Raw genomic sequence first — 25,180 nt, 5'->3', positions numbered from 1 at the left:
TTCTCAAATCAAATCATCAAATCATATTTTATTGGTCACATACACGTGTTTAGCGGATGTTATTGCGGGTGTAGCGAAATGCTTGTGTTTCTAGCTCCCACAGTGCAGTAATATCTAACAATTTCACAACGTATACACACATCTAAGGAATGGAATTAAGAATATATAAATATATGGACGACCAATGTCAGAGCGGCATAGACTAAGATATAGTATAGAATAAAGTATATCAACATATAAGATGAGTAATGCAAGATATGTAAACGTTATTAAAGTGACTAGTGTTCCATTTATTAAAATGGCCAGTGATTTTAAGTCTATGTATATAGGCAGCAGTGATGGCTATTTAACAGTCTGATGGCCTTGAGATAGAAGCTGTTTTTCAGTCTCTCTGTCCCAGCTTTGATGCACCTGTTATGACCTCACCTTCTGGATGATAGCGGGGTGAACAGGCAGTGGCTCGGGTAGTTGTTGTCCTTGATGATCTTTTTGGCTTTCCTGTGACATCGGGTGCTGTAGGTATCCTGGAGGGCAGGTAGTTTGCCCCCGGTGATGCGTTAGGCAGGCCGCACCACCCTATGGAGAGCCCTGCGGTTGCGGGCGGTGCAGTTGCCGTACCAAGCAGTGCTACAACCCCACAGGATGCTCTCAATTGTGCATCTGTAAAGGTTTGTGAGGGTTTTGGGTGACAAGCCAAATGTCTTCAGCCTTTTGAGTTTGAAGCGGCGCTGTTGCACCTTCTTCACCACACTGTCGGTGTGGGTGGACCATTTCAGTGTGTCGTTGATGTGTACGCCGAGGAACTTGAAGCTTTCCACCTTCTCCACTGCAGTCCCTTCGATGTGGATAGGGGGTGCTCCCTCTGCTGTTTCCTGAAGTCCACGATCATCTCCTTTTGTTTTGTTGATGCCCTCACCTCCTCCCTGTAGGCTGCCTTGTCATTGTTGGTAATCAAGCCTACTATTGTTGTGTTGTCTGCAAACTTGATGATTAGAGTTGGAGGCGTGCTTGGCCACACAGTCATGGGTGAACAGAGAGTACAGGAGGGGGCTGAGCAAGAACCCTTGTGGGGCACCAGTGTTGAGGATCAGCGAAGTGGAGGTGTTGTTTCCCACCTTCACCACCTGAGGGCGGCCCGTCAAGAAGTCCAGGACCCAGTTGCACAGGGAGGGGTTCCGATGCAGGGCCTCGAGCTTAATGATGAGCTTGGAGGGTACTATGGTGTTGAATGCTGAGCTATAGTCAATGAACATCATTCTTACATAAGTATTCCTCTTGTCCAAATGGGATAGGGCAGTGTGCAGTGTGATGGCAATTACATTGTCTGTGGATCTATTGGGGTGTTAAGCAAATTGAAGTGGGTCTAGGGTGACAGGTAAGGTAGAGGTGATATGGTCCTTGAATAGTCTCTCAAAGCACTATAGTCGATATGCTGACAGAACTTCGGCAGCCTTTTCCTCAAATTTGCTTTGTTAAAATCCTCAGCCATCCCACGTTAGAAATTGTGCTACTAATGCACAAACACGTCTCGTAAAAGTAATTATGTTTTTGTTTGGTTAGCTTTTGGAAATTGTAGAAATAAACATTTTCCTTCTTTAGAAGTTCCAGCTAGGCAGGCTAACGTTAGTTAGCTAATTAATTTGCTAGCTATCATACCGTAGGCGTATATAAATAATGATATAGTTAATATAAGTGGAAATGCAATGAATTGACTTCTAGCGCTTATAAAGCTACCGGTGGCTGAAAACACAATCGTCGCAGGATGAACAAGTGACGAATTTCCGGGCAAGGCGGTTCATTTAAAAATGAATTCCTTCCTCCTTCGCCCCTTGCCCTGCAAGTGTAAACTCGTCAGACGTCATGATACGTCATCAGAAGTGTCCACTTAATTTGAGGGCTGAGGGGAGAGGGTGTGTCTTTTAAGTGTTTGGAATGCACCCATGAAATGGTTCAAAATGGGAACACTTTGACTTCCTGGTGTCACGCCTGATCCTGCTCTTCCACCCTGGTGCTCGAGGGCGCCGGGCTTCTCAGCATTACACACTCCTGCCACCATCATTACGCACACCTGCTTCCCTCGTCACGCGCATCAGCGATCATTTGGACTCACCTGGACTCAATCACCTGTGTTATTTCCTTCCCTATATCTGTCTGTCCCCCAGCTCTGTTCCTCACTTCCACATTAATGTTCATATGTCGTTTTGTTACCCGTGTGCTGACGCTGTTCCTGTCTTGTTCCTTGTCTGTTCCTCATTAAATGTTTGATTCCCCGTACCTGTTTCTCGACTCCAGCATCGGTCCTTACACCTGGCACTAGGGCTGCTGAATCAAATGCACCTACCACGAACAGCGCAAAACAAAAAATAGGAACGCAAGGCTTTATCGTTTGATTTACAGAAATATTTTGTGAATGCCTTGGAGATCGACCAGGCGATCGCGATCAACAGGTTGGTGACCACTGATCTAGGGTATGGTGACTGCCATACTCTGCTATACCCAATTGACTTCCCAGACTACTTCTATTGGACTTCGACCGTCCAATACTTACACTGAACCCAAAGCAACAGCTCTGTAAATACAAATTGAGGAGTTAATCATTTTAAAAACTGTTTTACTACAAATGTATTTGTTTCTCAAACCCTGTAATTTGAAGATGTATGGGAATGGTTTTACATTATTTGAGCATCAGATCATCCCAGTTATCAACAAAATGCAATATAAACAATCAAGCATGACAGATTTTTTTTTTTAAATAGCCCACATTAACACATGTAGCCTAAGAAACAAGATTCATGAAGTCATTAACTTGCTAGTAACAGATGACATTCATATCTCCTGACCCCTCCTGTCTCAGCCTCCAGTATTTATGCTGCAGTAGTTTATGTGTCGGGGGGCTAGGGTCAGTTTGTTATATCTGAAGTACTTCTCCTGTCTTATCCGGTGTCCTGTGTGAATTTAAGTATGGTCTCTCTAATTCTCTCTTTCTTTCTCTCTCTCGGAGGACCTGAGCCCTAGGACCATGCCTCAGGACTACCTGGCATGATGACTCCTTGCTGTCCCCAGTCCACCTGGCCGTGCTGCTGCTCCAGTTTCAACTGTTCTGCCTGCGGCTATGGAACCCTGACCTGTTCACCGGACGTGCTACCTGTCCCAGACCTGCTGTTTTCAACTCTCTAGAGACAGCAGGAGCGGTAGAGATACTCTTAATGATCGGCTATGAAAAGCCAACTGACATTTACTCCTGAGGTGCTGACTTGCTGCACCCTCGACAACTACTGTTATTATTATTATTTGACCATGCTGGTCATTTATGAACATTTGAACATCTTGGCCATGTTCTGTTATAATCTCCACCTGGCACAGCCAGAAGAGGACTGGCCACCCTTTGGACTGAACCCTTTGGTTCCAGCCAGAAGAGGACTGGCCACCCCTCATAGCCTGGTTCCTCTCTAGGTTTCTTCTTAGGTTTTGGCCTTTCTAGGGAGTTTTTCCTAGCTACCTTGCTTCTACACCTGCATTGCTTGCTGTTTGGGGTTTTTGGCTGGGTTTCTGTAAAGCACTTTGAGATATCAGCTGATGTAAGAAGGGCTATATAAATACATTTGATTTGATTTGATATCTCTGAAACTCACTTAGATAATACCTTTGTCCGGCCAGATAGATGGGTCCGGCCGTCCAGATAGCTCGGTCCGACCATGCCAGCCAGAACGCTAGGTCCGGCTGGCCAGATAGCTAGGTCTGGCCGGCTGCCCAGAAAGCTAGGTCCGGCCGGCCAGATAGTTAGGTCCGACCGGCCGGCCAGATAGTTAGGTCGGTAGTTAGGTCGGTAGGTCCAGTCAGTTTGACAGGTAGGTATGTCCGGCCGCCAGGCCAAGTAGGTAGGTCAGTCCTGATAGGTAGGTAAGATGAATCATGATTAACCATATCTTTACAATTCCTGAAACATGTCAATGGCCTGATGCATGGCTTCTACAGCTGTGCGTGGCCACCCACTCAGTTACCATTGACCTATTCTGCCACATCCCAAGGAAAGGAGAGAGCAGAACCACCTCTCCTTAAATCCATACTCACTGACAGTAAGTTGTTTGCAAAATATTTATGTTTGATACTCTGATCTTCAATGTGTATTGATTCCTATTAACCAGTTTTGTAAGAGCTAGGTTTGTACTAGCTATGCTGATGATCATGAACGTTTTTTCTCTGCATCAGGTCTCACTGAGACAGGATTCCCCAAGAGACATGCTATTCAGCTGCTCATGATTGTCTGAGCTTACACTCTCAGAAAAAAAGGTGGTATCTATAACCTAAAAGGGTTAATCGGCTGTCCGCATAGGAGAACCCTTTGAAGAACCCTTTTTGGTTCCAGATAGAACCCTTTGGTTCCAGTTATAACTATTTTGGAACCCAAAACGGTTCTACCTGGAACCAAAAATGGTTGTACCCTTTTGGAACTCTTTTGTGTAAGTAGATCCAATTGAAATAGCACAGCTTCTAATAATATTAGATTGTAAAGCAAATCAAGTACAATTTTAACTCGCCTTTTTTCCCAGGTGAGTCATGTAAAGTTTCTCCCATTTCTCTCTTGCTCATTCGCTCTGTCGCTCACTCAAACTATCACATGTGTGCAGTTGCAGAGAAGATGAAGAGATTTGCAAATTACACCCATTTCTAACAATGTTTGTTGCAGGAATGATATGACAGACATAACTTTTGAACAATATAATATTTTATTATATCTTTATTGCCTCTTTACACATACTTTAATTGCCAAGCTGTCCTCAATTGGGGAACCTCTGTCCGGGACAATGTCCTCAGGATTATGGAGCGGTGTGTTTATCAAAAGTGGTTTGAATATTACAACATGTATTACGATTAAGCAAAACTTTACCATTTAGAGAGGAGTTGAGCACTTTTATTATCCAACTACTGTCTAATTTTGATATCATCTTTCTTAAAATGTTTCAGATTGATGTCCCACTTCAATATGAAGGGACAAAGGAGAAAACATGCCTTTGCTACCACTTTTAGTAGATTCTGACTGTTAAAGATATTTTACTGTGCGTTACTGTTATGTCATGTCCTGCATGCCCACAACATGCCAATCGTAAAAAATAATAATAATAATCTTACAGTACGTGTCATGAAAAGCCAGAAAACTCAGGAGGTTGATGTGTTGCAGGCCCTCTGGAAAGTCCCGGAATATGCCACTGAGCCGTGTTGGAGAAGGACGCAAAGTATGTACAGTTGAAGTTGGAAGTTTACATACACTTAGGTTGGAGTCATTAAAACTCGTTTTTCAACCGCTCCACAAATGTCTTGTTAACAAACTATAGTTTTGGCAAGTCGGTTAGGACATCTAATTTTTCCAACAATTGTTTACAGACAGATTATTTGACTTATAATTCACTGTATCACAATTCCAGTGGGTCAGAGTTTTACATACACTAAGTTGACTGTGCCTTTAAACAGCTTGGAAAATTCCAGAAAATGATGTCATGGCTTTAGAAGCTTCTGGTAGGCTAATTGACATCATTTGAGTCAATTGGAGGTGTACCTGTGGATGTATTTCAAGGCCTACCTTCAAACTCAGTGCCTCTTTGCTTGACATCATGGGAAAATCAAAAGAAATCAGCCAAGACCTCAGAAAAAAATTGTAGACCGCCACAAGTCCACAATTTCCAAACGCCTGAAGGTACCACGTTCATCTGTACAAACAATAGTACGCAAGTATAAACACCATGGGACCACGCAGCCGTCATACCGCTCAGGAAGGAGACGCGTTCTGTCTCCTAGAGATGAACGCACTTTGGTGCAAAAAGTGCAAATCAATCCCAGAACAACAGCAAAGGACCTTGTGAAGATGCTGGAGGAAACAGGTACAAAAGTATCTATATCCACAGTAAAACGAGCCCTATATCGACATAACCTGAAAGGCTGCTCAGCAAGGAAGAAGCCACTCCTCCAAAACCGCCATAAAAATCCAGACTACGGTTTGCAACTGCACATGGGGACAAAGATCGTACTTTTTGGAGAAATGTCCTCTGGTCTGATGAAACAAAAATATAACTGTTTGCCCATAATGACCATCGTTATGTTTGGAGGAAAAAGGGGGAAGCTTGCAAGCCAAAGAACACCATCCCAACCGTGAAGCACGGGGGTGGCAACATCATGTTGTGGGGGTGCTTTGCTGCAGGAGGGACTGGTGCACTTCACAAAATAGATGGCATCATAAGGATGGGAAATTATGTGGATATATTGAAGCAACATCTCAAGACATCAGTCAGGAAGTTAAAGCTTGGTCGCAAATGGGTCTTCCAACTGGACAATGACCCCAAGTATACTTCCAAAGTTGTTGCAAAATGGCCTAAGGACAACAAAGTCAAGGTATTGGAGTGTCCATCACAAAGCCCTGACCTCAATCCCATAGAAAATGAGTGGGCAGAACTGAAAAAGCGTGTGCGAGCAAGGAGGACTACAAACCTGACTCAGTTACACCAGCTCTGTCAGGAGAAATGGGCCAAAATTCATCCAACTTATTGTGGGAAGCTTGTGGAAGGCTACCCAAAATGTTTGAACCAAATTAAACAATTTAAAGACAATGCTACCAATTACTAATTGAGTGTATGTAAACTTCTGACCCACTGGGAATGTGATGAAAGAAATAAAAGCTGAAATCAATAATTCTCTACTATTATTCTGACATTTCACATTCTTAAAATAAAGTGGTGATCCTAACTGACCTAAGACAGGGAATTTTTACTAGGATTAAATGTCAGGAATTGTGAAAAACTGAGTTTAAATGTATTTGGCTAAGGTGTATGTAAACTTCTGACTTCAACTGTATAGTATATGAGCAAAGTACTATTTTTTAAAGACATCTAAGCTATAACTGCCACAAAATTATTGAACTAGTACCATGGAAATACTTTTATGCAGCTGAGTCCACGAAGTTTCTTCAAGAATGTCCTTTTATAGCTTGTACTTTTCAAATGGATAAAGTTGTAATGCGCCGATTCTCTTCCCTGCAGATCTGACCCATCACACGACTCTTCAAGAGGGCCACGACACTCCTGATCGCCTTCTGTGCTCAGAGGTCCTTGATGAGGATCTACCCTATATCACCACTCTTATTTATCATAAACATTGGGTCTTTATATACTCCCAGTATTTCTATGCATCCAATTGCTGTGGGTGAATTATGAAACAATTACTGTATGCCGATGTGTGAAAAAATATATATATATTGTTTTTGCCATTGCTTGATCCATTTTAAATGTAAGACTGTGTTGCAGATTAACTTTAATTGTTGATTATGGAAACAAATAGAAATGTAATTAACAATATTTTCAATATCCAACTTTATTCTCTGCAATAATTGTTACAGTACACTCTTAGCACCTTTTTTTCTATCTAAAACCCAAAGTAGTTATTCAGCTGTGCCCATAGGAGAACCCTTTGAAGAACCCTGTTTGGTTCCAGGTAGAACCCTTTTGGTTTCAAGTAGAACCCTTTCCACAGAGGGTTCTACATGGAAACTAAAAAGTATTCTCCCTGGAACCAAAATGGGTTCTTCTATGGGGACAGCTGTAGAACCCTTCTGGAACCCCTTTTTCTACGAGTGTAGGTAATAAGTTACCAGGTTATGATGAGGTTTTAACTATGACCAGTAGGCTACATAATATAGCAATTACGACCAACTGGTCTTATGGCGGTAAGAAAAAGAAGTCATATGCTGTTCAGTAAAAATACATAAAAAAATCTTCATTTTTCAACAAGTTTGTGAACAGAATAAGACTTCATAAAAATACGTAATACTGACGTCTTTTCAACCAGGTTTTGCCCACTGGGAAGGCTCGTGCAAAGCTACTTACTTACTACTTATCAAATCAAATTTTATTTGTCACATGCGCAGAATACAACAGGTGTAGACCTTAACGTGACATGCTTACTTACTTGTTCAAGAACTTACTTGCAGTTCAAGAAATAGAGTTCAGAAAGAGTTAAGAAAATATTTAGGAAATTAAAAGTAACACAATAAAATAACAATAACGAGGCTATATATAGGGGGTACCGGTACCAAGTCAATGTGCGGGGGTACAGGTTAGTCAAGGTAATTATGCCTCTAGTTGAAGATCCTTGCCATCATCTTACTCGACATAGACAAAATATGTGTTTATGAGTTGTGAGTCCCCCTACTTACTGCCTAGCTTGTGCACAATACTAAAATGTCAAAAATTATATTTGATTCCTTGAGCATTTCATATCCAATGCTTTTTTTGTAAGACTTATCCAAAACTTTCCATAAATAGCTGCAATAATACATAGCTTCATATCATTAATTTTCAAAGACACAAGTAGGCATATCAGATTTCAAATATGTGATTACACTGGCAAAATTGGGAAGAAGTGGAATAATATAATAAGTGTGGGGAATAACAGTAGTGTTCTTGCTGACGGTAATTACCCTATTATTTAGTCCACTGTTAAGAATGAGAATTGTTCCACTGATCAGACTAAATTAATAAATAGATAATAAAACTATTTTTATTTAATTTTTGACCCCCTTTTTCGTGATTATGATCTTGTCTCATCGCTGCAACTCCCCAACGGGCTTGGGAGAGGCAAAGGTGAAGTAATGCTTCCTCCGAAACATGACCCACCAAACCGCACTTCTTAACACCTGCTCGCTTAACCTGGAAGCCAGCTGCACCAATGTGTCAGATGAAACACTGACACACTGTCACTAGAGCACGGGGAGCCAAGTAAAGCCCCCCCAGGCCAAACCCTCCCCTAACCCGGACAATTATGTGCCGCCTCAATGGAACTCCCGGTCAATGAACCCCAGGCTGTAGTGACACCGCAACATGCGCATTGTTGCCAATTTAGCGACGTTGTCGCTATATTTAGCGAGTATTCAGACCCCTCTAGCGACACATTTTCAAAAAAGTGACTAGCGACAAATCTAGCGACTTTTTCTGGTGTTATTGGAGACTCTGACGTGAAAGCACGTATCGTTCTTACTCTTCTCAACGAGCAGCGGGTGCTGCCGTAGGCCCCACCCCGTCCCAAAGCACTCACAGGCGGTCAAGTCCTCGCGCTGCAGTCAGAGCAGGAGATGTCCACCCCTCCGCGTCTAGTTGAAAAGTTAATGGACTAATTAGACAAATAAAAGCAGTAATTTTCAATGAGATATAAGAGGTGTGCTGTGAGAACGTGAGAAGAGGGTCAAATGCGTATATCACGGCCAATGCATGAGAATTGGCAGCTCTGACAGCTCATGTTTCTCATGTGTAAGACATAAAATGGCCTACAAACCTTTTCTGTATCGTTTCTTCTATGTTGTTGAAATTTAGGCCATTTATGAAGTTGACGTTAGTTGGCTGGGTGAAAGTAAATCAAGCGAGCATTTCACCAATTTGACTGCTGGACTACTTCAAAGCCCAATTCAAAATCTGTTTACAAGGAAAGTCCCGTTGATATTCGCCACGCAGTTATTATTATGATGATCAGCTGACACAAGCTAAATATTAGCACATGAGACATCTCAAAGTGAAACTTAACTTATCCAGTCGAAAGTGCACTAATGCTCAACTTTGAGTGTTCTCAACACTTGCTGAGCATTGTTTAAAGAAAGATGTTGACTACCTCAACTTGACTCACGATCATTATTATTTACCTAGGTAAGTTGTTTGTTCACCTTACTTTGATGTGGTAACACCTTTAAATGTAAGTATTTATAAAACAGTATATTGCCGTTAGCCTTGCTTGGAAACCCGACGTTGAAGCATGCGCAGAACGATGTATGCATGTGTTCGGGAGGTACGCATGAATTTGTATCTTGTGCTCATGCTCCAGGTGATATAAATCTGAATGCACTACCAGTGCTTTGAAAAGTTGATGTAGTTATACTTTCTTGTGGATATGTGCTCACGCGCCCACGGCCTAAAGGACCAGCCGCATGGACAACCGGTAAAGCAGCATGTCATTTTATTCAACATTCTGGCATGTATAGGTTGCGAGGAAAACTTCCAGACTCGAACTAAGATTTCTGCCCGTCGTAGAATTCAATGCAATTCAGCGGTTAACCGAGCTGTTGCTCGGTTATGACTCTTGGACCCAATCCAATGATCATCCTTTTAAGGCACTTGGCGCCTGCCTAAATAATGTGAAAGTAGCTTTTGATGCATGTCATTGTTCTTCTGCCTATGTTTATTGTCCGGACACAAAGACAATCCCTATTTCCTACGGTTATAGTTTATTTTATGCATAATGTCTTAAACGGGTGCGTTTTTTTTAAGCGCCACAAATTACTGTATGTAGCCTATCCCAGAACATTTTCCCATGCAAATGGTAAATTTAAGTATAAAGCTAATTAGCCTACAAGAATGAGATTTCAGCTGTGCTGAGCTGGGGCGTATGTGGGAAGTCGTAAGACCGACATGATTAAGCGCTTTTGAGGTCGGGCCAATTCATCAACCATATACATTTAGCTAGTTTACCTAACATTCACAATACGGTCAAATTAGCTGCATTATCCAAATTGATAACTGTCAAAAATTCGTTGTTATCTTTTGGTTAAAAAGGTGAAACGTCACAACTCGGCTCGGCAACTCGGGTAACATTTTCTCCAAGTTTCCCACTTGTAATTACAATTTGGAAGGTCTTTCAAGTGAAACTTTCCAGTATGAACTCTGAGCTTTCGATAACTCCAATAGCATGTGAACGCCCCACTAGTCTTTTAGCTTTATTGGTATTTTATTACATTGGTATTATTATATGGTATTTTATCACATGCTTGAATAATGTTAACATGATTGATAGCCAGCGTTGGGTAGGTTACTTCCTAAATGTAATCTGTTACTAGTTACCTGTCCAAAATTGTAGTCAGTGACAAGTTTTGGATTACCCAAACCCAATAACATAATCTGATTACATTCAGTTACTTTTATATTACTTTGCCCTTAAGCGGCATTAGAAGACACATGTATGTTACCAATTGAACCACATCTATTGCAGGATAAATCAATGTTAAAGTTTACATAGCTGGCCATATATGGATGTTAAATTTAACTTCATGGGTTGGTTATGTAGGCTTCTTCTAACCCATTGCTTTCTACTACATATAATAATAATACAATTAAATTATATCTTTACATTAAAAACCAAAGTCTATCAGAATTCCATATTTACAAGATCAAGGAGTATAACATTTATTGGAATGACTGGAAGTATAGATTAGCCTAGTTGTTTTACCGGAGCGTAACACCAAAACTAAGGATTTATTAGCCAGCCCTACTCTGTACTTTAGGATTTTGTTACGGAGGACAGATTGGGCTCATTGATTCGAGTTGAAAAATAAATGCTGCGCTTATGGAATGGCATGCTTTCAGCACTTCTGAAAGTGCTATTTACATGTGAAAAATGAATTCTGCATTTGCTATAGGTCTATTGTTTCACTTTTTGTTGGTGACACTTTGATATATTGATAATATGCAGCTGTTTAAAGGGCAAATCCACAGATTAAAAAATAACAAAACGATTGCCCCACCTGTTTTGGTAAAAAAAAACTGAGGGATGGGCATGGAGAAATCTAACCACTCAGATTAATAGACAGAACTATGGATGCTGTGAAAACAAACTGTCCACTTAAGAAGCAACACTGATTGACAATAAATTTCACATGCTGTTGTGCAAATGGAATAGACAAAAGGTGGAAATTATAGGCAATTAGCAAGACACCCCCAATAAAGGAGTGGTTCTGCAGGTGGTGACCACAGACCACTTCTCAGTTCCTATGCTTCCTGGCTGATGTTTTGGTCACTTTTGAATGCTGGCGGTGCTTTCACTCTAGTGGTAGCATGAGATGGAGTCTACAACCCACACAAGTGGCTCAGGTAGTGCAGCTCATCCAGGATGGCACATCAATGCGAGCTGTGGCAAGAAGGTTTACTGTGTCTGTCAGCGTAGTGTCCAGAGCATGGAGGCGCTACCAGGAGACAGGCAGTACATCAGGAGACGTGGAGGAGGCCGAAGGAGGGCAACAACCCAGCAGCAGGACCGCTACGTCCGCCTTTGTGCAAGGAGGAGCACTGCCAGAGCCCTCCAAAATGACCTCCAGCAGGCCACAAATGTGCATGTGTCTGCTCAAACGGTCAGAAACAGACTCCGTGAGGGTGGTATGAGGGCCCGACGTCTACAGGTGGGGGTTGTGCTTACAGCCTAACACCGTGCAGGACGTTTGGCATTTGCCAGAGAACACCAACACCAACACCATTGGCAAATTCGCCACTGGCGCCCTGTGCTCTTCACAGATGAAAGCAGGTTCACACGCACATGTGACAGACGTGACAGAGTCTGGAGACGCCGTGGAGAACGTTCTGCTGTCTGCAACATCCTCCAGCATGACCGGTTTGGCGGTGGGTCAGTCATGGTGTGGGGTGGCATTTCTTTGGGGGGCCGCACAGCCCTCCATGTGCTCGCCAGAGGTAGCCTGACTGCCATTAGGTACCGAGATGAGATCCTCAGACCCCTTGTGAGACCATATGCTGGTGCGGTTGGCCCTGGGTTCCTCCTAATGCAAGACAATGCTAGACCTCATGTGGCTGGAGTGTGTCAGCAGTTCCTGAAAGAGGAAGGCATTGATGCTATGGACTGGCCCGCCCGTTCCCCAGACCTGAATCCAATTGAGCACATCTGGGACATCATGTCTCGCTCCATCCACCAACGCCACGTTGCACCACAGACTGTCCAGGAGTTGGCGGATGCTTTAGTCCAGGTCTGGGCGGAGATCCCTCAGGAGACCATCCGCCACCTCATCAGGAGCATGCCCAGGCGTTGTAGGGAGGTCATACAGGCACGTGGAGGCCACACACACTACTGAGCCTCATTTTAACTTGTTTTAAGGACATTACATCAAAGTTGGATAAGCCTGTAGTGTGGTTTTCCACTTTAATTTTGAGTGTGACTCCAAATCCAGACCTCCATGGGTTGATAAATTTGATTTCCATTGATAATTTTTGTGTGATTTTGTTGTCAGCACATTCAACTATGTAAAGAAAAAAGTATTTAATAAGAATATTTCATTCAGATCTAGGATGTGTTATTTTAGTGTTCCCTTTATTTTTTTGAGCAGTGTATATATCCAAGTCCAAAAATGGATCTAGCAACTACAGATTGCCCTTTTAAGTCTATAAAAAGAGTGAGAGTTTGAACATGTGTCCATTAGGCCTATGGATTGAATGTTTTTATCAGCATGAATTAGATTGCTCAATAAAAGTTCCACTTTTATTCCACAGGCTGGGATCCGCACTGTGCAGTTGTTGTAAGAGCACATTTTTCACTGGCTGTCCACTGGTTTCAAAAAAATTATTGATAGGCTCCCTAGTTGCGCAGCGGTACATCTCAGTGCTAGAGGCGTCACTACAGTCCCTGGTTCGATCCCGGGCTGTATCACAACCGGCCATGATTGGGAGTCCCATAGGGCGGTGCACAATTGGCCCAGCGGCGTCCGGTTTAGGGGAGAGTTTGGCCAGGGTAGGCCGTTAACCTTTCATGAGCCTCTACCCCGGGTCCGGGATCACCCCCCACCCCCCCACACACTGATTAGCATAGCTAGCATAGCTTCACAAGTAGATAGTAGCATCTAAATATCATTAACTCACAAGTCCAAGACACCAGATGAAAGATACAGATCTTGTGAATAAACCCATCATTTCTGTTTTTTAAAATGTTTTACAGGGAAGACACAATATGTAAATCTATTAGCTAAACACGTTAGCAAAATACACAATTTCTTTGTCCACCATTTTTTCTCTCCACCAGTAGCTATCACCAATTCGGCTAAACTAAGATATTGATAGCCACTAACCAAGAAAAAAACTCATCAGATGACAGTCTGATAACATATTTATGGTATAGGATAGGTTTTGTTAGAGAAATGTGCATATTTCAGGTAGAAATCACAGTTTACAATTGCACCGACCATCACAACTCGACTAGAATTACTATAGAGAGCAACGTGTATGACCAATTTACTCATCATAAAACATTTCATAAGAATAGACAAAGCATAGCAATGGAAAGACCCAGATCTTGTGATTCCAGACAATATTTCAGATTTTCTAAGCGTTTTACAGCGAAAACACAATAAATCGATAAGTTAGCATACCACATGTGCAAACGTTACCAGAGCATCGATTCAAGCCAAAGAGAGCTATAACGTAATCATCGCCAAAATATATTAATTTTTTCACTAACCTTCTCAGAATTCTTCCGATGACACTCCTGTAACATCATTTTACAACATACATATACAGTTTGTTCGAAAATGTGCATATTTAGCCATACAAAACCGTGGTTACACAATGAAAATAGTAGGAAATCAAGCCTCAAAATGTCGGACGTCATCTTTCAGAGTGATCTAGTTTAATCGAAAGCTAATCATATACTTGACTAAAAAATACAGGGTTGACAGGAATCGAAAGACAAATTAGTTCTTAATGCAATCGCTGATTTACATTTCTAAAATTATCCTTACTTTCTTATACAGCGTTCGCCAAGAGAAGCTATAACAAACAAAATGGCGTAATATGCGTTTAAAATATTTCGACAGAACAACGATTTATCATATTAAATATTTCTTACTATGAGCTGATTTTCCATCAGATTCTTGGGCAATGTATCCTTTCTTGGGTCTAATCTTCTTTTGGTCGATAGATGTCCTCTGTCCTTCGAAATGTCCACTAACGATCGAACGGGACCCCGAAACGTGCCCAAAGTTTCAGAGTGCACGACAAAGAAATTCCTCAAAATCGCACTAAACGGATATAAATTGCTATAAAACGGTTCAAATTAACTACATTATGATGTTTTTAACAACTATAACGACTAAAAACATGACCGGAGAAATATCACTGGCTAAACAACCATTTGGAAGGAGGCAGGTCTGATGTCCATCTTGCGCAAGACGCATGCAGGAAGAGAGCGGTACTTCCACGTTTTCGTGTTTTATAGTGGCTCTGATTGCGCAATCGAATCCATTCAAAGCGTGATGACGTACTGACACCCAGAGGAAGACGTAGGCAGTGTCGGTTTCTCCATAGCATCTACAGGCACCTTAAAACCGACCCCAGATCAGGGGTCAAAATTTCTGAAATCTGACTCCCTGTCAGGAAAAGTGCTGTAGAAGTAGTTCTGTACCACTCAGAGACAAAATTCCAACGGCTATAGAAACTAGAAAGTGTTTTCTACCCAATAATAACAATAATATGCATATTGTACGATCAAGAATTGAGCACGAGGCAGTTTAATTTGGAGACCAAAAAATGCTAATGCGGAACAGCACCCCCTATAGTTGCAAGAAGTTTTAACTTAGGCCGTCAACTTCTTAAAATCAACCATTATTGGGTTCAAATATTTATATTTGTGAACAGCCATCCACAACCACCACAATCCGTAAGGCACAAATAGCTAAATGAGAGCAGCAGTGATTCACATCAATGTGCTATGTAGATAGCAATAATAAGTGACATCCATATAGCCGTAGACTACACCACTGCTGTCATCCTTAACTCCAAGCGTTTATTCAAATTGGATCATCTTTGGATGCCAACAGCAGTCGTACCATTGGAAGACAGCTTGGACTGTAGCCTACAAAAACCTATTCCTGCTCTTTTCCCGCGATCCATCAAACCCATTTTGTGTGTCATCATAGTGGTCTCTGACTGCTAGGGAGGACAATGCAAATAGTCCTGGTAGGCATTTTCAAGGGATATATAAAGTGATTGCCTATATATATATTTTTTTAATGAAGTGACTGAAAATCATACAGACTGTGGTTCTAAGGCTGCCTTTACACAGGGAACCCTGATTGGTCAAAATACCAATTAGTGGCAAAATGTGTAAATGCAGCCCAAGAGCCAGTCCTACGCTTCAATTTGGAGATGCATTTTTCTTCTTCTCATTTGATAGGACACACACAACTCCTGTATTAGTGGAAGAATGTTTCAGTTCTCGTATTGACTTCTCTAACCCCAAACCCTGGTCTGCTTCGCAAGCGTTCCCGTAAGTCTTGTGATGTTGCTCCTCTGGGTTTAGAAACTGTGGGATCCTCCTTATGGTGCCATTTCCGCATTCACATGCTAGTCAGAACTCAGATATTTCTGACTTGCTGATTTATTGAATGCGGCACGTGTATAATTACAACCAGTTAGCAAGTTGGTAATGTCAGACTTTCCTAGTTGGGACTAGCACATGAACTCTGCATTTCTCAGAAACTCAGATATAAAACGAGGTAAAATCATGTCATCAGTCATCAAGTCGAAAAGTCGGGGCTCTAGATTGATTCCTGACTTTCCGACTTGGAATTCTGAGTTGGATGAACGTTCAAAACGATTTTTCCCAGTTGTCTTGAACACACTGAAGTCGGAAAATTTCAGAGTTCCCAGTTGTTTTGAATGCAGCATTAACAGCAGTCGAACGTCACCATCTGCTAATCAAAGTTACTAAAGCACACACCAATTTTCACCTGGGTCCGGTTCCCCAAAAGCATCTAGGCTAAGTTCATTGTTAGAACATTTGTAGGAACATCATTAAATCTCTGAGCTGTTTTCCAAAACCATCAATATTAAAGTTGCACTTGAAAAAGCTCGTTATTTACCGACTGCCTCAGACCACTCATAGGACAGCTAAGTGTGTCATTAGATGCGTTTTTCCTTACCGTGTCACTTTATACACAGAATTATCTCCTCTAAACAGAATCAAGATGTTTGTCTCTCTGTGACCACTGACAACTTCACAACAAAATTGACTACAACTGCAAAGTTGCCAATGTCTTTCCAATTGTTACAAACAAGCAAAGGATAAAATTATACTTAAAATGAAAACCGAGATGACTGCATTAAAAGACAAAGCCTACCTAACATTAGCGTTAGGCACCTAGGTTAATGGAGTGTCTCGGATTTCCGTACACAATAATACAAAATGCTCCTAGACCAGGTTGCTCTAGGAGCTGAATAATCCGTCGCCATTATGGAATAATTATAATGTTAAGGTAAGATTTAAATGAAGAAAGATGATCTGAGAGCAGTGCTGCCTTTCTTTCGATTCTATCAGTATCGACACGACTCAACGACATATAGCGAACGTTCTTCCTGTGTGGTGTTTTGGGGAAAGCTGGTTACATCTTCGGCCAGTGCAGGAAAGCTGCATCGTTAAAACACTCAAAAGTCTAAAGCTTACCGCATGCTTCCCAGTCAAAACAGTTAATGCATATATTATGACATTTTGTGACGTTTTGGTGTTCTGCAGGGGGTTACTTCAGCTGTTTTGAGGCTTGTCGAAGTTCAGGAGCTGAAGTCTACGCCCCTTCGTGGGTGATTGGTCAACAGTAGGGATTCTTCAATTAATTCAACGGCAGATGACTAGTTTTCATGCACATTTTTTCACTTGAGAAATACTGCACCAAACATCTTAGATGTAAATTGAGCGACTAAGACCTCCTCTGCAAAAACTTTGAAATTAATTAGATTTCTTGAGTTATCTTAGATTAAATCATACTATTTTGAGGAAGTGTGCTGGCTACGGCAGTAATATTTCCTTGTTTTTCAAGCAATATTTCCTTGTTTTTCAAGCAAAGGTATTTTAAGGGAGTATGCGAGCACAGATGTTCACTTCGCCTAGCTGAATTCTGCTAGGAGCAAACCGAACCTATGTATGCGGACGCCTTTAGTTCCAACGCTATCGGGAAACCAGGCCCTGGAAGATTAGCTCACAGTGTTGTGAGCCTGGTGATTTTTTTTGGGGGGGAGGGGAGAAGAGCAGGGAAGTCAAAACCTTGTAATTCAAGATTACAAGTACATTTAATGAGGAGCTTCTTGTTGGAGCCCCTCTTGCAGACCAGTACACTGCTACATAAATAATTGTTGCTACTATAGGCTATATTACATAGATGTGTAAGCCTACACTTACAATGTTTCATATGCACTATTATAATCATCCACTTCGTCACATATGCATGGACCAGCAGTGAAGTGTTTTTCTTAACAAAAATGCTTGAAGCGAGTGTTAATGAGCGCTGTTGTTTTCGAGTCAATCACATTAATGGTGTGTGCCACCAGGAATGTTTTTTTTAATGATCTACAATCAACTTAAATATTGTATAGATCATATTTTCCCTATAAAAACACATGAATGTACAGTACCAGTCAAACGTTTGGACACACCTACTCATTCAAGGATTTTTCTTTATTTTTACTGTTTTCTACATTGTAGAATACAGTGGTTCCTCCTTTAAAAGTTGCGAGCTTACACCGCGGGACTTAGAGGTACCCAGCGTCACGCCTTCATTCCACAAGGGGGAGTTAGAGCACTCATGCATTTGAGTCCCACGGTTGTTATTTGACCGGTCATATCGAGTGGTTCCAATGACGAATTTGACACGAGCCACCCGTTCCTGGTGACTTTCTTCAGCAAAAATGGCTGACAAAACATTGTTGGAAGTAAATTTAACTTATTCTAACATCATAATTAGTCAAGCAAAAAATGTACAATTGCGAGGAATATGTTAGTTAATGTAGATACAAACAATTGTGCATATTCTTTTGTTATGCTATTTCGCTATTTTTGCTATTTTGCACGTTTTTTTTCTCAGTCATATCCAATACTAGGTGTATCAAACTCCATTCTTTGAATGATGCTGTGTCTGCATGTATGTATTACAATTATACACTTCAACAGTGTTTACCACTTCTGCTCCTGGAACATCAATGATTACACATTGTAACTATGCAATAGAGTAGAATCATGATTTAAGTGAAGGCTGATTTCTAATTCATATATACAGAGTAAAAAACAGTACATCCTGCCAGCACGCCCACAAGCGAGCCACTCAGGCGAAGAATGACGCGTGGAAGAGAGCGAGGAACGAGATGGGAGTAACAATCCAGGCTATTTGCTCTGAGACCGGCATAATGTAATTAAACAAGCAAGGAGAAGGTTTCAAAACATCAACATTCTAGCCCGAATGCCCAAATGTATTCATTGGGGTTGGGGCCGATTGTGGCTAAAAACATTTCATCAATTGGAATCTTTAACATGTGTAAAGGTGAAAAAGTATTATTATTCGTTTTTCACAAGCAGGATGGGCTATTCGCTGAACAATAGACAACCTTTACTAAAGAATTGTCTAATAGCCGAGCTAGGTGTGAACCCCCCTCCCCAACTTGCAACAAATCATTTGTATCCATCTTTCCACATCTACCTACACACACATTTACCTACACACATGGTTAATGTTCTGAAATATATTAATATATATATACAGTTGAAGTCGGAAGTTTACATACACCTTCGCCAAATACGTTTAAACTCAGTTTTTCACAATTTCTGACATTTAATCCTAGTAAAAATTCAGTTTTAGGTTAGTTAGGATCACCACTTCATTTTAAGAATGTGAAATGTCAGAATAATAGAGAGAATTATTTATTTCAGCTTTTATTTCTTTCATCACATTCCCAGTGGGTCAGACGTTTACATACACTCAATTAGTATTTGGTAGCATTGCCTTTAAATTGTTTAACTTGGGTCAAATGTTTCGGGTGGCCTTCCACAAGCTTCCCACAATAAGTTGGTTGAATTTTGGCCCCTTCCTCCTGACAGAGCTTGTGTAACTGAGTCAGGTTTGTAGGCCTCTTTGGTCGCACACGCTTTATCAGTTCTGCCCACAAATGTTCTATAGGATTGAGGTCAGGGCTTTGTGATGGCCACTCCAATACCTTGACTTCGTTGTCCTTTAGCCATTTTGCCACAACTTTGGAAGTATGCTTGGGGTCATTGTCCATTTGGAAGACCCATTTGTGACCAAGCTTTAACTTCCTGACTGATGTCTGGAGATGTTGCTTCAATATATCCACACAATTTTCCTGCCTCTTGATGCCATCTATTTTTTTAAGTGCACCAGTCGCTCCTGCAGCAAAGCACCACCACAACATGATGTTGCCACCACGGTTGGGGTGGTGTTTTTCGGCTTGCAAGCTTCCCCCTTTTTCCTCCAAACATAACGATGGTCATTATGGCCAAACAGTTCTATTTTTGTTTCATCAGAACAGAGGACATTTCTCAAAGTATGATCTTTGTTCCCATGTGCAGTTGCAAACTGTAGTCTGGCTTTTTTATGGCGGTTTTGGAGCGGTTGCTTCTTCCTTGCTGAGCGGCCTTTCAGGTTGTGTCGATATAGGACTTGTTTTACTGTGGATATAGATACTTTTGTATCTGTTTCCTCCAGCATCTTCACAAGGTCTTTTGCTGTTATGGGATTGATTTTCACTTTTTGCACCACAGTACGTTCATCTCTAGGAGACAGAACGCGTCTCCTTCCTGAGTGGTATGGCGGCTGCGTGGTCCCATTGTGTTTATACTTGCGTACTATTGTTTGTACAGATGAACGTGGTACCTTCAGGCATTTGGAAATTTCTCTCAAGGTTGAACCAGACTTGTGGAGGTCTACAATTTTTTTCTGAGGTCTTGGCTGATTTCTTTTTATTTTCCTATGATGTCAAGCAAAGAGGCACTGAGTTTGAAGGTAGGCCTTGAAATACAGCCACAGGTACACCTCCAATTGACTCAAATGCTGTCAATTATCCTATCATAAGCTTCTAAAGCCATGATATAATTTTCTGGAATTTTCCAAGCTGTTTAAAGGCACAGTCAACTTAGGGTATGTCAACTTCTGACCCACTGGAATTGTGATGCAGTGAATTATAAGTGAAATAATCTGTCTGTTAACAATTGTTGAAAAAGTACTTGTCATGCACAAAGTAGATGTCCTAACCGACTTGCCAAAATTATAGTTTGTTAACAAGAAATTTGTAGAGTGGTTGAAAAACGAGTTTTAATGACTTCAACCTAAGTGTATGTGAACTTCCGACTTCAACTGTATATTTTTCATGGCTCCCGAGTGGCGCAGCGATCTAATGCACTGCATCTTGGTGCAAGAGGCTTTACTACAGTCCCTGGTTCGAATTCAGGCTGTATTACATCCGGACGTGATTGGGAGTGCCATAGCGCGGCTCACAATTGGCCCAGCATCATCCGGGTTTGTCCAGGGTAGGCCGTCATTGTAAATAAGCATTTGTACTTGCCTAGTTAAATAAAGGTTCAATTTATAAAAACAACTGGCAGCAACTGCAGCACAATCAATAGGAGGTGAACAGTGGCTGGTGCCTAAAAATATAGCTAACTTGTTATGCAAGTGTTGCACACCACCAGATGGAGAAAACCTACACCAGTCGAGCAATTCATTTCAACAATCTTAATTTTAATTTTACTTTACAAACAACAAGAGGGCTTAATTGGAGTCTATTTCTTTGGAGCCTAGACCTATATAAAATAACTGGCTGAGGTAGTCTGAGGCTTAACAGCCTAATAGAAGTAGGATTTTTTAAATTTGTCCTACTTACAATTGCAACTGGTCAAAAATGTAGCAATAATATAAAGGGAAAAAATCTGCACGTTCGAACTAAAACAATGTAACTAATAATGAAAGTGCACATTTGTAAATCCCAAACTCTAAAAGTAATTGGAAAGGTAGATCCAAATGATGTGTGACATTGTGGTTACAATGAAGAATGTATCCCATCATGCAAATGTTTCCTATTAGCAGGACAATAGACTTTTTATAGCCCGGCTACTGTTGTGAAAATCTCTCAACTTACAATGTATTCGATGCTTAAGTACTCTAAAGTGTTACATATATCTAACTCAAAACAGCAATTCTTTATCAACATCTTTATGCTTTCGTTAATCTTCTTTTATTTCTGTAGCAATTTACAGAAAATTGCTCAAGGGCCACGGTTGATTCGTCTGTGAAGATGACATTCTTGAATGTCTCGCAAGTTTTGATCGCAAGTTTCTGACTGTAATTAGAGTGATGATGTGCCGTAATGCCAGCAGATTACAGATTGCCTTTGCCGATCACTCGTCATCTTCATGAACATAAGCAAGTGATGTCTGCTAAATAATCAATTTAGGTTTCTCCAGAAATAAATAATTTGAAATAACAAACTGTCTTTATTTACAAATTAGTGAGAATGTCTCACCCTATGTTCAAGAATAGCCTTTTTCTCACTCTAAAATTAAAACGAAATCTCCAAAATATCATTACTTTTTAAACAAAGCGATTATTATTAATTAATTTAGAATTATATAAAAGCCCCTTAGGATCTGTGAGAATATCGCTAATAATTTAGTGTAATTATTGTTGGTGGAGAGTCACGTTATTGAAAAACATTTTTTTCCGATATAATGTAGGTGAAATTAGTCTCACTAGTGTTGAGTAATGTGCTGTTAAAAATGGCGACGGTCTTATTTATTTAAAGAGGATGTTGAGGATGTTTTTTAGCACCGTTTCGCGCTGCTCTGAGGCAAGCATCGGGACTAGTCTTGATATATCAATGAGATTTTTATTTTCACTTAACCTCCGTTTGGGTATTGGCTAGACAAGAATTAGAAAATTAGGGTGCAGAAATGTTATGCTCTTACGCTCCATTATTTAACTAGGCAAGTCAGTTAAGAACAAATTCTTATTTACAACGACAGCCTACTCCTTCCCTCCGTTGTACAGCGCCATATTTTCTATTCCCATCCTAATGGAAACCCTGATGGTTTTTGTTTTTCTCTGAATAGAAACACCATAATATTAATCAAATTAATTAAGCCAAATTTCTTAATCAATCCCATATACTATGTTATTACAAAAAAAAGGTCTTAAATTCTCTGGTAATGCCAATACGGAAGACTATCAAATGCTTCTCAAAGATGCCCTCTGGTGGTCAAACTAGCAATAACTTGCGTTAACAGAAAAAATGTCTGACAAATAGATAATGTGCCACGGAATGCTGCAGCAGCCTGCAAGGTGTGCCGCAGTAGGATGCAACTTTTAAAGGAGGAACCACTGTAATAGTGAAGACATCAAAACTATGAAATAACACATGGAATCATGTAGAAACCAAACAACTGTGAAATGAATCAAAATATATTTTATATTTGAGATTATTCAAAGTAGCCAGCCTTTGCCTTGATGACAGCTTGATGAAAACACCTAAAATAATTGCACTACATCACTGGCCACCAGGCAGGCAAACTCCATCACACCAAAACAGGCTGACATTTTTGTTGGTCTTTTCAAACGGCTCTTACACTGAGGGCATTATCATCCTAATCACAGTATTATTCTAACCTCGTAGTGTGGTTATCTGATAGAACACTACATTGTAGCTGGTCACATCACATGCAACTACGTTGAGGATTGTAATTGGCTGATGCACATTTTGAGACTGAGGAAAACGTTAGGTTTAACTTTTTCTAATGTCCAAGTATAGACCCCTCTATCTTATTTATTTACTTTCTCTCTCCACAGTACCCCAACTCGAGGCAAGGAGAGGTAGTGAAAGTGCACTGACTCCTACAGGCGCCTCGTGATGGTTAACCTCTCAACCATGGAGCACAGCACCAGAAGACCTCCACGTTGCTGGCCTCCGGTGTCTCTTTTCCTCGTCTTCATCCTCACCCAGCAGCTCTACGCCCTCATCGTGTTACACGGCCAGTTGGTCAGCTCTACTGAGGCCATCATCAGCCCTTTCAACTTCTGCCTCCAGGGACAAGATGTTGGAGTTACCTGTGATGATCAACACAACAACATGGCTACCACCGCTGGTGTATTAGTGGATATCCTCAGGGTTCTGGTCATTATGAGCCTGTATACTCCACTGGTGCTGGTGCCCTTTGCCCTCATGGCCTTTCTGTTTGCAGTCTGCTGTGATGACAGAGGGGTGTTGTGGTTCAGTGTCATCTGTCAGGCTGCTTCCAGCCTACTGATGCTTGTGGGCCTCTCTGTGTTTGTGGGGCTCCACTTTAGCTATGTGTCATTTACTGGTATGACAGCAGGGTACTATGTCTGTGTGTTTGTTAATGCTGAGCTGGCTGCAGCAGCTGTACTGACCTGGATGACAGGGAGGCGGCAGCTAAGAGATGAGACGACAGCCTATGATAACTAATAACCCAGTGGAGAGGCTTGCTGGTAACCAACAAGGGATTGTCAAGTCCTCCCTAGTGTTCAAATAAGAGGAAATATTCAGCAACCCCTAACTGACTTCTCTGCATCAGTTGACTATGCCTATGTCATGTTTTTCCAAACAAACTATTCATAACTTTATTTTGCCTGTATTCATGTTTGTGTTCTGTACATAGACTTATATTTGAAGTCAAATAAAGTTTCCCATATAAACTCTGAAACCTAGATGCTTTGCTCTCTTTGACCACTAGGCTACTGTAGCTACTATAGCCCTACTGTATTGTGGTCGGCAATGTTGACAAAAACACTGTCATTTCAATAAATCAACAACTAAGTAATATAACAAGATTTTGCATACTTTTTTTGGCTAGCTGTCATGTTCCAGTAAATTTGTGTGATCAAATTTCAACCATGATTATTAGGTAAAGTAGTGTCATTTAAAACCACTAATTTAGCACACAGGTCACCGAATGTGCATGCATTCATCATGATTAATGTTGCAAAATTATCAAGTACATATTGATCATGAGCCTACCTATCGTATGTTGATGTTCAAGAAAGATTTATTTATAGTTTTAGTATCTGATACTTGTATTACGGAATAAACAGGGCCATGTTAATTCTGGTATTAGGCAATGTGCTATCATTGCCCAGGTTATTTCTATGGCATCTGTTGAAGTAATGTGCTTATGCCAGGTGCATGACTGGTTTCTTGACTATCAATTCATTTGTTGGTCTTTTTTTAGGGATAAAATGTTTATAGACTGAAAAATAATACTATGTTGCCTGGTGAAGGGTTAACTTCTACATGATCACTTGTTTCATATGTCATTTAATTACCTTGTAACTGACTTAGTTAAAGGTGCAATATGCAAAAATCGCTCCACCATTTCTTGGTTGTTAGAATTCTAATAGTTTGCCTCATTTCAATTTATGTGTCACGAACGTGAGGAGAGACGGACCAAGGCGCAGCAGATGTTAAGTTCCACATATTTATTATAAAGTGAAACTTAGCAAAACAATAAATCAAATAAACTAACAACGAAACGTGACTACGTGGTGCACCTGCACAAAACACAAAATAATATCCCACAAATGCAGGTGGGGAAACAA

The 25,180-nt window shown here is 40.9% G+C and overlaps 2 long non-coding RNA genes across 2 annotated transcripts; one reads left to right on the top strand and one right to left on the bottom strand.

Annotated features, from left to right (window-relative positions):
* Window positions 1-4,708: 4,708 nt before the first annotated feature.
* Window positions 4,709-9,457, bottom strand: LOC139576612 (uncharacterized). The gene is made up of 2 exons (XR_011675153.1): window positions 9,316-9,457; window positions 4,709-9,133 (listed from the first exon to the last, which is right to left on the bottom strand). It is a non-coding gene; the product is annotated as an uncharacterized lncRNA (long non-coding RNA).
* Window positions 9,458-9,543: 86 nt separating this feature from the next.
* On the top strand, window positions 9,544-24,410 carry LOC139576611 (uncharacterized). Its single transcript, XR_011675152.1, has 2 exons — window positions 9,544-9,680; window positions 23,414-24,410. It is a non-coding gene; the product is annotated as an uncharacterized lncRNA (long non-coding RNA).
* Window positions 24,411-25,180: the final 770 nt, after the last annotated feature.

The sequence above is a fragment of the Salvelinus alpinus genome, chromosome 5 (assembly GCF_045679555.1).
Source record: "Salvelinus alpinus chromosome 5, SLU_Salpinus.1, whole genome shotgun sequence".
Classification (NCBI taxonomy): Eukaryota; Metazoa; Chordata; class Actinopteri; order Salmoniformes; family Salmonidae; genus Salvelinus; species Salvelinus alpinus.
This window is presented reverse-complemented; position numbering and strand designations above follow the sequence as displayed.